General features: G+C 36.8%; 1 protein-coding gene and 1 pseudogene across 3 annotated transcripts in view; both read left to right on the top strand.

Moving 5' to 3' along the window:
- Umad1 (UBAP1-MVB12-associated (UMA) domain containing 1) overlaps positions 1-12,876 on the top strand; it is a 237,611-nt gene that overhangs the window by 59,379 nt on the left and 165,356 nt on the right. The gene's annotated exons all lie outside the window — the stretch shown is intronic.
- Positions 1-12,876, top strand: part of LOC147829657 (RNA demethylase ALKBH5 pseudogene) — a 90,221-nt pseudogene that overhangs the window by 41,892 nt on the left and 35,453 nt on the right. The window lies entirely within an intron of this gene.

Genomic DNA, 12,876 nt, shown 5'->3' with positions numbered 1-12,876 from the left:
ACGTATTTGTTGTTTGGTTTGGTTTGGTTTGGTTTTTTGAGACAGGGTCTCACTATGTAGTTCAGACTGGCCCCAAACTCACAGTGATCCTTCTGCCTCAGCCTCCCACTTGCTGAGATTACAGGCAGGCACCAATATTCCTGGCTATACTTTATATTTATGTGATATTTAGGTTTGTGTGTTTGGTTTATTTCATTTAACATTATGGTTTCAAGGTGTACCCATTTTCCCACAAATGATTCACATTTATTCTTTATGACAGAGTAGTACTCAATTGTGTATAAACAACACATTTTCTTTATCCATTGAAACAAGTTTTTGAAGATGATAACAGCAGTGAAACTAGAACTAATGAAGTACTGGTTTGAGTTTTATTTTTGCTGTAAACAAACTGACAAATCTTGGAACTTTAAATATTCTTTTGTTTAGTTTTTTAATGAATTTTAATTATTTGTAGAGTTTCCCCCTACTAACATGTATTTTTAGCAGAGAAACAGTTGAAGAAAATAAACATATTTCTTCATATCTTCCTTCTGAAGACCTTAGACACAGTGACCTGTAAATAAGATGAAAACTAAAAAATCTCCACTGAGTTTATCAGTAAAGCTTTGTCAGTGATCTTGGTGAGTCGTGGCAGCAGAAGAGTCGGCCCAAACTTTATAGCTGTTAGAATAGCTGGTCTAATAATGTTCTCCTAAATCTGAGGCACAAAGCTATTGACAACCAAAGTGAGCTCCCTGATGAATAACCTAGATAAGTATACTATATTTCAGAAATTACTGCTTTCATGAAATTAGATAATTGTTCATGAATTCAAACAGTTCAAAGTATTCAAAACTGAATACTTTGTGCTAGACTCTGTACTAGGTATTGGGTACACGAAGTTGAGAAATACAAACAAAATTCTTGCTTTGCTGCAGTTAAGATTGGAGTTTCTCAGTTATCAGTTGTTTGTTTAGAAAATGAAAATAAAGATCCATGTTTCCAGAAGAAAAAGAAATTTATTTTAAAGCCATAGTTTTGCTACTGAATCCTTGCTCTAACCTGTGAATCAGGAAAATCCCAAGAATTAAGGGATTCTAGAGTGTTTAAAAAGGATACGTGTTTTACATGCGTGTATGTATAAGTTTTGACTTTTAATTTGGAGAAAAGTATATGACAGAGTTAGAAGTCATAAAATAGGTAAAATTATCAAACATTTTAAAATAGAATGCTAGCATAGAGAAAAAATTTCCATGTAATCATTTAAGAGAGTGTGGTGAAAATTATAAGAATGTCCTTGACACTTTCGGGAAGATAACCTAGAAGGGCAATAGCTGAGTCAAATAGCATTTTTAGTTTAAGTTTTTTGAAGAATCTCCATATTGACTTCCAGAGTGCTTGAACTAGTTTACATTTCCACCAACATTACATTGCTTTTTTTTGCTGCAGCTTTGCCAGCATTTTTTCTTTTTTCATTTTTTTTTCTTGAAACGGGTTTTGCTATGTAGTTGAGGCTGGCCTCAAACTCACTATGTAGCCAAGGTTACCTTTGAACTTTCAGAAATCCTCCTGCCTCAGCCTCCTAAGTGCTAGGATTACAGGTGTGCAGCACCACACCCAGTGAGACCATAATTTTAAGTGAAATAAAGGACCCACACGCTTAAATATTGTATGGTTTCTTTTACAGAAGACACTCATAAATAAGGAGCAAAATGAAAGATAGATCTTTTTAAAATGGGAAGAGGGATCAAGAGATGGAGGGGGAGGGGATAAGAAGAGAATTGAGATGTGTTACGTACATGTGCCAACTCCCCATAAGGAGTATAATCATTATGCATTGCAAACATGTACTAATAAAAAATAACTGAAAATTTTTCCTGAGTTACAAGGAGATAGTGAAAAACAATTTATTGCTGTTGTGTATTTTTGTCTGAGACAAACTGAAGACTTTTTGTCAATTAGAAAAAAATAATGTATAGTAAATTAATGGACATATTTTCTGTTGTTTTAAAAATAAAAATAATATGGATAATGCAGAAAGCATACAAGTTGTGATAGAAAATGATAGATCTAAATATGAAGAGGAGGAGATAGGAGTGAATCAGAGACAAAAATTACTCCTATCATAGTTACTCACAGATATCCTAGAGATTGTTTTATGTTGTGTTGAATGGCAGCCTGAATCAGGATTCAGTAGTACTATAACACGGAAAGGGACAGTGATGAGAAAAAATTTTTTTTCCTAAATAATTTCAAATTATTGATCTTATTAAATGAATTTATGTAAGATATGCACATAATATTTTTATGATTTGTACTTTAACTGAATTTTATTAAGTGAAGGAATGGTTTCAGTAACATTTGCTAACATTACCTCAACTTATTTAGTTCATCCATTTTTCCACTTCAGGACATCAGTAATATGCAGTGTTTATTAAACAACATGTACTTTAAAAAATAATTTATAGTTTAAGTAACAAAGGAATTAGTTTATAATTAATGATTCAGGAACTGTGACCTGAATGAGAGAATGTAAAATTTTTCCCTCAAGATTTGTTTATACTACTATGTATGTTTAAGTTTACTATTACCCATAAATATTCAATTAGTATATTCTGTTATATAAAATTGTGTTTAATAAACTTCCCTGTTAATTATACTTCAAGTTTGGTTATTTTAGAGTATTAAGCTAAGTGAAAAAGTACTATAGATTGTCATATTTGGGAACCTGTTAGAATTAACATTAAGGAAATCCAGTTTTTTAGAATTGACACAGTGACATTATGTTATCAGTGTGGTTGAATAAATTGTTGTACAATATTTATTCATTAATTTCACATTTTTGTATAATGAACAAATTATAAATTTTAGATCAGGCAGTAAAGCTGGCATTATCAATCTGGAAATGTGAAACATTAAAGCACTTGAGTGATTTTTCCAAGTGATGTGTTAGCTATAATGTAAATGTGGTTTTTTGTTTGTTTGTTGTTTTGGTACCAGGGAATTGAACTAGGGACCTTGTGCTTGCAAGGCAGGTGGCAGAACCACTGAGCTAAATCCCTGGCCCTAAATCCTTTATCCTCAAGGGTATTTTGAAATACACCCACGTGAATTTCTTGTGATACTGTATTGGTCACTTCTCCATAGCTGGGACAAAACACCTGACTGCTACAACTTAAAGGAGGAGAGGGTAATTTTGGCTCATGGCTTTCAGAGCTTATTCTAAGGCAAAAAGGGCATGGTGGAAGGGCTATGGAGGAAAGCTCCTATCAGTCATGAAGAGAGCGAGAAGGGATGAGCCAGGGACAAGACTATACCATTCCTAGTCATGCCCTCAGTGACTGACTCTTCCAACCAGGGCCCACCTCCAAACATAAGACTTCTGGTAGACATTTTAGATCTGAAGCATAACACACTGTCCTGGGTTTGCCAAAAGACTCATATTCATCTCATTATGACTAATGCACTTAGCCCATTTCTAAGAGTTGCCAAAGAACTAACAGTTTTAGCATTTCAGAAAAGTCTTAAGTCCAAAGGCTCCTCTGAGATGTAAGACAAACTCTTAGCTGTGAGTCCTTGAAAAAATAAAGTTACATACTTCCAACATATAATGGCAGTAGGTAAACATTTCCCATTTCCAAGGGGAGAATGGGGGTAGACACAAATAAAAGCAAGACAGAAATTTATCAGGCCAAACATTAAATCCTATACCTCCATGTCCTGCACCCTTGACAGATTGTGGCAAAATATGATATCCAGTGGGCCTGGGCTCTACTGCCTCTGTGGCCTTGCTTCATTGCAGTCCATGTGTCCTCTCTCTCAGAAGGATTCTACTCCTTTACTGTGACATCCCTCAGCAGACATTCCATATTGCTGGCATCTCCAACTTCCTGGAGTCTCTACTGCATCTTCAGCTTAACTTTCACAGCTTCATGCACTGCCCTTTCATTGGCTCCAGGCAGGGACTGTGACCTTGTCATACATTTTTGCCTGGCTCTGCGGGCCTTCTTCTGAAATCTGGGTGGAAGTCTCCATGACCCAATAACTCGTGCAGCCTGCATTCCTGAAAAACCAGCTTTAGTGGATGATGCCAAGGTCAGCTACCAGCTTGAGCAGTAGTCAGGGGCCCTTGAACTATGGCTGCGACCCGCTGATTGACTTTGAATGGCTGAACTTCAGGATACATATTCCTAGGTGCCCCCCGAATGAGCAGGTATCACAGGGACTCTCTTCTCAAATGAAAAATTTAGTTTTGTACCCTTGATCTTGCCATGGGTGGGGTCTTACTGATTTCTGAAATATCCTCAAGGAATCTTTCTTCTTGTCCTTGTGCAAAGTACTTGGCCCCTTTTTAATGCTAATCTTTTCAGTAACGATGCCATCTTTTGCCCCAGCTTTGCAGATACTTCCTTTCTGGTGAAACTGCAAAATTTCCAAATCATATTTAGCTGAGCTGTTTGCTCCTGATTCTCACTGTAGATTTGGCTAAAAACAGGCAGCAGTACTCATGCCACAGCTTGAATGTTGGGCTGCCTTGAAAGTTCCTCTGCCAGATCAGTCTGCTACCCTTAATATCAGTCTACCTTAAAGTTTCAGGACATGGATAAAATGTAGACAAATTTTCTTCCACAGCACAACACAGAGTCATTCACCTGCCAGTGGAGTCCTTGTTCCTAACGGAAACCTTCTGAACATGGCCTTTACCGTTGGCATTGCTGTCAGCCTTCTGTTCTTTTTGCACTCTAACCAGAATTTCCCATCAAACTCTGCTTATAGCATTCTAGGGGTTCTCTGCCTGGCATCTCCAAGCCTTTCCAATGTCCTCCCATGAACCAGGTCCAAAAGCTCTGAATTGCATGGTCAGTCACAGCAACAACCTCACTTCTCTGGCATTGTTTGTCTTAGGGTTGTCTAAGAACAGAATCAATAGATAATATATGTGTAATGATGCAAGGGGATTTAATAGGTATGCTTACAAGGTCAGTTGGAAGAGTCCATAATGGCTGTTTAGGATTGGAGGCAGCAGAATCTACAATGGCTGTCTGCATGCTAGGAAACTGGAGAATCCATTAGCTGCTCAGCCCAAGAAGATGGAAGCCATAAAACAAAAGGGATCAAGAATACAGCATCAGTCCAAGGTTGAAGGCAGGGAAGTTTATTACAGAGTTGGTGGTGTAAGTTTGTGTTGGAAGGCTGAAGAAACAGGAGACCAATCCAATGGAAATCATGAAGTTTGGAGCTCTTCTAGAATGGGAATGCTTCCTTTGTCTTTTGTTTTTTCTTCCATCCAGGCTACAAGCTTATTAAATGTTGTTACCCACATCCAGTGTTGGTCTTCTTCCCTCAGTTTGCTGGCTTACAGATCCGCCATCCATAGACACACCCAGAACAGTGCTTTCCTCACCTGCTAGGTGTTTCTTAACCCATTCGAGTTGACATGTCCTGACTAATGGTCACAAGTGCAGTTCTGTTTTAGTTACTTTTCTCTCATTGCTGAGACAAAATACCCAACACCCAAAGTTAGAGGGGAAAGGGTTTATTTGGCTTACAGTTCGTAGAGGTTTCAGTCCATAATCAGCGGACTCCAAGGCAGGGATGACAAACAGGCATAGCAGAGCAGAAACAACATGGTACACACAAGGCAGCAGAGGTAATGAGAGAATTACCAGTTTCTCTCTGCCCCATTTGCCTTATTCAGACTACTTAGGATGGGAAGCACTCACACCCTTAATCCTAGTGCCCTTGAGCCTAGCATTGCATCATGAATCAATTCCACCTTCACACATTCTAGATCAAGCCTATGACCACATGAGGCTTTGGAGGGACATCCAGATCAAAACCATGAAAACTTCCTTTCAATTATTTTGTTTTGTAATTCCATCAACAATGTTATCTACATGATAAGGGTATGGGTTGTCTGTTCTTAGAATTAAGAAGTTTTTAAAGAATTTCTTTTCCTACCTTTTTGTTAATTAACAAGATCCAGTATAGACTTAGGTAAGGACAACTTTGGGGTGGATTCAGAAGATACAGTGATGAAATATGATCAGGATAAAAATGTGTGAAGTCTCCTGTATTTAAAACTAAGGCAGTCTTGAGCCAGTATATAATATGCTACCAATGGAAAGATTAAACTGGAGCAATATAATTAGGGTAAACCATTGCATCTGCACTTGTATCACAGCAACTGAATTTGAAGCCAGCTGCAAAATAGTGACTAATCTCTCTGGCAAGCCCACATGAGAGTGCAGTACAATAAGCCAGCTTCAGCTTCATAAGCACAGGTTTCTTCCACTTGCCTCTGAGCAGGTGATGGTGGTGATGCAATCTGATTATACTTTTGAATGCATTCTAACCACAGTCAACAGTTGAGTCTCACAAGGGATTTCACAAAAGACTTCAAAACAACTGTATGTTTCTTTTCCAGATAGTTTCAACTATAGACAGCCATAGAAAAGAGTATTTTTTTCATTGAAGGTGAGAAAAATAATGTGGAAAGAAATTCTTATTTGGAATTGCTCACAGCTATTTACACTGATCAGTTAGTCATTCAACTGTCCAGATTGTTTATTCTGTACAGATAAGAGATGGTAAATCAGCATGTCATGAAGTAGTACACTAACCTTTGTATATTTGGAGGTGTACCTCTCTGGTCATTACCTGTTATGATGAAGTGTCTTGCACATTAAAAGTGTTTAGTAAGTATTCAGTCTGACTTGGACTTGAGGGCCCCTCTCATCTTTGAAAAGAATAGTAGTCCCAAGTTTTATTTCCTGTGGGTAATTCAAAAGTAGAATTTTTAGAAATTGCCTGTTAATCTTAATTGCAGATATCCAGAACAGTACAATATAATTTTCAATAAATAACACAGATTCTACAAGACCATTAAGATATAGAACTTGCAAATTACTACGAAAATAACAGGGGAATAGGGTGTTTAAAAAACCAAACCAAACCCTAGCCTGGTAGTGCTCAGATGTGGTGTACAGGAGAATGACTTTGGAAGCATGTTAGAAGTGAGTAAGACTGGGCCTCATCTCCATCACTTCTGGTTTTGTAGGTTTGGAGTTGGTTCCAGGCACCTGTGTTTTCAATCATTTCCCTCCCTAATACTCTACCCTTATGATTTTGATACATGCCAAAATGTGAGAGACACTGACCTAGACTACTATAGTATTATGGTACTGAGGAGTGCTAAGTTAGTATAGTTTTGTAGTATAAACTGCTAAACTCCCTAGTTGCCAAACAAAAGAATTTTCATTGTCATCAAAAGAAATATGTTTTTTCATAGTTATTATAAAAAGACTTTGAAACGAACATGATTATTCACTTCAATAGTGATTTATATAAGAAGCTAATTTGTTTTTTTATAATTTAAAAAACTAAATAACATTTTGTAGGCAGCCATGGATTGAGACTGGGAACCTACATGCCCTGGATCCAACAAGAGCAAAATGCTACAGTGTTTGATCACAGTAACTGGGCTTTCACTGGTGGCAGAAGGCCCTGGTTGATTGGCTAGACTCTAGCCAATTAAGTTGTTTCCTATGCTTCACTTCTGTTGTTTTTTATAAATGATATCTGCTCAGGTCGTTGATTGAAGTTCTCTGAATCTGCTCTGATTGTGGAGGCTGCCCTGTTTATGAATCATGGTTTAGTTTGGTTGTGCTCAAGTAAAAGTTACTGCATTTTTAAAAATTGTAATTCACTTTTTAAATTGATAAATGACAGCCATATAGGGTGTCCTGTAATGTTTTGATACATATATTCTGCAGTGTTTAAATCAATAAACATATCTATCTTCTTAAATATCATTCTTTGTGGTGAAAATCTTCAAGAAACTTAAGCTTTGTGAAATATACAGTACATTATTATTATCTATAGTCACCAGAACTATGGTGTTGACAGAACACCAGAACTTCTTATTGCTATCTAACTATAACTTTCAGCCCACTGATTGACCCTCTCCTTTGGTCTCCCTGGCTCTGGTAACCACCATTCTATACTGAACTTTGATGAGATCCAGTTTTATAGATTCCACATGGAAGTAGGATTATGTGATCCTTGTCTTTCTGTGCCTAGCTTATTTCACTTAACATAATGATCACCAATTCCCATCCATGTTGTCACAAATGATATGATTGTATTCTTTTATGATCAAATAAAGTAAATATATAAATATATATTACATCTTTATTCATCCAATTATCATGCTGTTTTGATTACTACTGAATTTAATTGGTCTAAAGAGTTTTTATTTTAATGTTTTATTTAAACTTTTTAAATAATGGGATTTTTACTTAAGAACTAAAAGCCTTAAATGAAGGGTAAGTGAACTGAATGTAGGAGGTAGGCTGTCTCTGATAATCTGTATTTATAGAGAAGTAGCATTTAAAGTACCACTGTAAATTTCTCTTGTACCATTACTTTCATTGCATCGAATAAGTGCCAGTATGTTGTGTTGGTATTATTGTTTAATTGTAGAAGGTGTCTGATTTCTTTTTTAATTTCATCTGTGTCCCATTGTTTGTTCAGGAGAGTGTTGTTTATTTTCTATGTGTTTATATAGTTTTTGTGGTTTCTTTTGCCATTGATTTCCAGTTTTATTGCACTGTGGTCTGAAAATATGCATGAGATAATTCCAATTCCTTTGCATTTACCTACACATTTTCTGTGAGCTACTGTGTGGTCTATTTTGGAGAATATTCCATGTGCAGATGAGAAGAATTAGTATTCTGATGTGGGTTGGAACATGCTGTAGACATTTACATGGACTTTATTTGCTCAAATGTTTGGTTCAGTTCTGATACTTCTTTGATGATTTTTTTCTCTAGTTTATCTATTTGTGACAGTGGGGTATTGAGGTCCCCCATTAAAATTGTATTAGCGCTTATTTGATTTTTCATGTTCATTAGTATTTGTTTTGTATAGTTGGATGTGCTGGTACTTGGTGCATATATATTTATGATTGATATCTCTTTCTCTTTAATAGTCCCTTTACCAGGATGTAGTGACCTTCTTTGTCTCTGTTGTTCAATCTTTACTTGAAATCCACCTTGACTACAAATAAATAGCTACTCTTGCTTTTTTCCAGGTTCCTGTCACATGGAATATTGTTTTCCTCCTTTGACTTTTAGTCTGTGAATTTCTTTTTGAATTAAATGTGTTTCTTCCATGTAGAATATTGTTGGATCTTGCTTCTTGATCAGTTTGGCCAATATGTTTCTTTTGATTGGTGAATTGAGACCATTAACATTAATGGTTATAATTGGTATGTATTGCCTTGTCCTTGCCATGTTATATTCCTATTGTTGGTTCCCTTTTTTCCCCTCTGTTTAATTGCTTGCCTTGCTTGGATTCATTCTGTTGGAGTTCGTGGAGTTATTGTCTTCCTTATCTCTTTCTAGAATATCCTTCAGCACAGTTTGGAGTGCTGGTTTGGTGGTCATGAATTTCTTTATGTGTTCTTTGTCGTGGAAGTATCTTATTTCTCCATCAGTTTTGAAAGATAGTTTTGAAGGGTACATCAATGTGGGTTGAAGGTTGTTTTCTTTTAGGGCTTGAAATACTTTACTCCAAGATCTCTTTGACTTAAGGGTTTGTATTGAGAAGTCTGATGTGATTCTGTTGGTTTTTTTTTTTTTTTTTTATAGGTGATTCATTTCTTTTCTCTAACAGCTTTTAATATTCTGTTCTTTTATTAATATTCTATTCTTTTATTGAATTTATGGAATATTGACTATTCTTTGGTGTAAATTTTTTTGATCTTGACTAATTAAGAGTTCTGTATGCCTCACTTACATATATGTCAAATTCTTTTTCCATGGTTGGGAAGTTTTCTGCCATTACTTCTGTGAATAAGTTTTTAATGTTGTTTGCATTATCTCCTACTTTTTCATTTACTCCAATAAATCATGTTATTGTTCTTTGCATCATCTAGCAGCTGTTGGATTGACTTTTTAATGATTCCTTACTATTTTTAAGAAATCTTTCTTTTCATGATCACTAACCACAAACCTGTCTTCTAGATCTGATATTCTATCCTCAATTGGCTCATTTTTTTTTATTTTTTTTTTTAGTTCTTTTATTGGTATATTTTAGGTATACAGTTCATTTACATTTATCATTGGGTGTTTGTACCTGTACATGATATACCTTGGTTCTTATTTTTTCCCCATTACCTGTGTGCCCTTCACACCCCCCGCCCTTCCCTATTTACATAGATTTCATTTCCATTTTTTTTTTCTTTTCTCATAGATTTTCCTTTCCCTCTTTTCCTTTCCCCTTCCCCTCCCTTCACTCCTTCATCTTTGGACCTTTTTTCCTATTTCAAATTATCAATTATTCATTTAAATCATTTTAACCCTTGTTTACACTATCAGTCTCTCACACTAAAGGAACTATTCAATATTTACACATGTGTGTCCTATTTATTTCACTTAAGAGTATGGCCTAGGTATGCATCCATTTAGCTACAAATGACTCTAGTTTTTTGTTCTTTGTGGCTGAGTAGTACTCCGTTTTATTAAAAAACCACATTTTCCTTATCCAGTTTCCAGTTGATGGGCACTTGGGCTGCTTCCAAGCTTTAGCTATTACAAATTGTGCCGCTATGAACATGGGGTCACATATATCACTGTGGTATGATTCTTTTAATTCTTTTGGGAAGATACCCAACGGGGGAATACCTGGGTCATATGGGACCTCTAGTCCTGGTTCTTTGAGGTATCTCCATACTGACTTCCACAGTGGTTGCACCAGTCTGCACTCCCACCAACAATGGAGAAGGGTTCCTTTCTCCCCACAACCCCACCAGCATTTGTTATTTGTTGATTTCTTGATAGTAGCCATTCTTTGTGGGGTGAGGTGGAATCTCAGGGTTGTTTTCATCTGCATCTCTCGAATGACAAGTGATGTTGAACATTTTTTCATATATTTGTTTGCTGCTTTTACTTCTTTGAGAAATGTCTGTTCATTTCAGATGCCCATTTTTGAATTGGGTCTTTGAATTTGGGGAGTCTGATTTTTTTCAATTCTTTATATATTCTAGATAGTAGTCCTTTGTCTGAGGCACAGCTGCTAAAAGTTTTTTCCCATATTGTAGGTTGTCTATTAGCTTTGTTGGTGGTTTCTTTTGCAGTGCAGAAGCTTTTTAATAAGGTGAGATCCCAGTTGTCAATTCTTTCTGCTAGTTCTCGTGCTGTTGAGGTTTTGTTCATGAAGTCTTTTCCTATACCATCAATTGGCTCATTTTGCTGGGTAGTATTTCATTTGAATTTTAGTCTTCTGGGTATCTGTTTGAATCTATTTCATGGATTCTATTTCTTTCCTATGTTGGGCATTCATGGTTTCCATCATTTTCCTAAGCCCCACTATTTTTAAAAAATCTGTATCTACTCTAGATTCATTAACTATGTCTGTCATTATGGTCATCATCCGTTTAGTTATCTGAGAAATTTTTTCTAATTTGATTTTTTCCTAGAGCCTCATTCATCTTCTTTGTTACTTCCACTGCTACCATTTCAGAAAATCCAGGTGGGTGGCTTTCAGATTGTTCCATCTCATTGCCTCCTGGGTTTGCCTTTGGTGAGCTTAAGTCTGGGGTTGCATATTGCTCAAGTATCTTCTCGTGTTCTACTTTTTAGTTTAATTCCTGGGTTGATGCTTGTAAATTGCTTACATTAGGTAGGTTTATTGTAGTATGGAGAACCCTTAGGAAATGACTGCTTCTCACAGATGTCTTCCAGGTGTAGCTGGCTTTTGGCTTTGAACCTTTTGCAGGATCTTACCCTTTCAGTTTATTGGAGATGAGAAGTTGCTGTCTATTCGGCCTAGCCCTAGTTCTTTGGTATTGGCCTAGAGTATTTATGCCCCTCAGGAAATCTCAATCTTGGCATTCAAGGAAGAACAACTGATTAGAACAAATATGTCAAGTTGGCTAAAGTAGTATAATCAGTAATAATAGCATCAAGCATAGGCTAGAAAATAACCTGTGGTAATAATTAATTTGCCACCTTTAACTGTATAAACAAGATTTGTAGTTATATACCACAATCTAAAACCAGAAAATTCCGTACAGCAAATATATCTTCAATATTGTGATTTTGCCCTCAGGGGAGAGAATTTAAAAGCAGTAAGGGCCAGGGATTTAGCTCAGTGGTTCTGCTGCCTGCCTCGAAAGCACAAGGTCCCGAGCTTGATCCCTGGTAGCAAAAAAAAAAAAAGCAGTTAGAGGAACAAATAGAGAAATAGAAGAAGAGAAAGAGATTAGAAGCAAGGCTGAAGGACAAAGAAAGATTATGCAAGCTTTGAGAAACTGAAGAAGTCAGAAGGGAAAGAAGGAAGAAACAAACAAGAATAGAACAAAACAACAACAAAATCTAGAAACTATGTTCACACTCACATAAAAAGAAAAAAATACAAGCAAAGTAAGGAAGAATAAAGGAAAATGTCCACTTCAGGATGTGTCTTTGCTGTCCACTGGTAGACAAAGCAGGCAGACAGAGCCCCAAGATCCATGTTGGTTGATCCCAGCAAGCCTATGGTAGAATTACAGCAGGGTGGTAGATAATTGCAGCGAGCCTGTGCTTTCAGCTCCACTGAAATTCAAACTGCTTCTGGTTTCTTGGCTGTGAAGCTGGGACCCAAATTATTCAGCCCACAACACCCTGGGTGCCTACTGCCTGCGTGAACTTGGCTTCCTGATCCTGGGAGTCTTTCATGGCTGTGCCTCACCCAGACATCGAGTGGCTCAAGATGGAACCTAGCCACTGCTGTTCTGAGTTCTGAGTTCATTTGGCCTCTTTCCAATAGCCTTGTCCTGGAGACATCCGAACCAGATTGGAATCACACACAAGCCACTGCAGTCTGCAGCGTCCACTGCTCTGTTCCACT

Source organism: Heterocephalus glaber, unplaced genomic scaffold, assembly GCF_053883595.1.
Source record: "Heterocephalus glaber isolate CG9 unplaced genomic scaffold, H.glaber_assembly_v1.0 deba00000546, whole genome shotgun sequence".
Lineage (NCBI taxonomy): Eukaryota > Metazoa > Chordata > Mammalia > Rodentia > Bathyergidae > Heterocephalus > Heterocephalus glaber.
The sequence above is the reverse complement of the archived record's forward strand: the minus strand, read 5'-3'. Positions and strand labels throughout refer to the sequence as shown.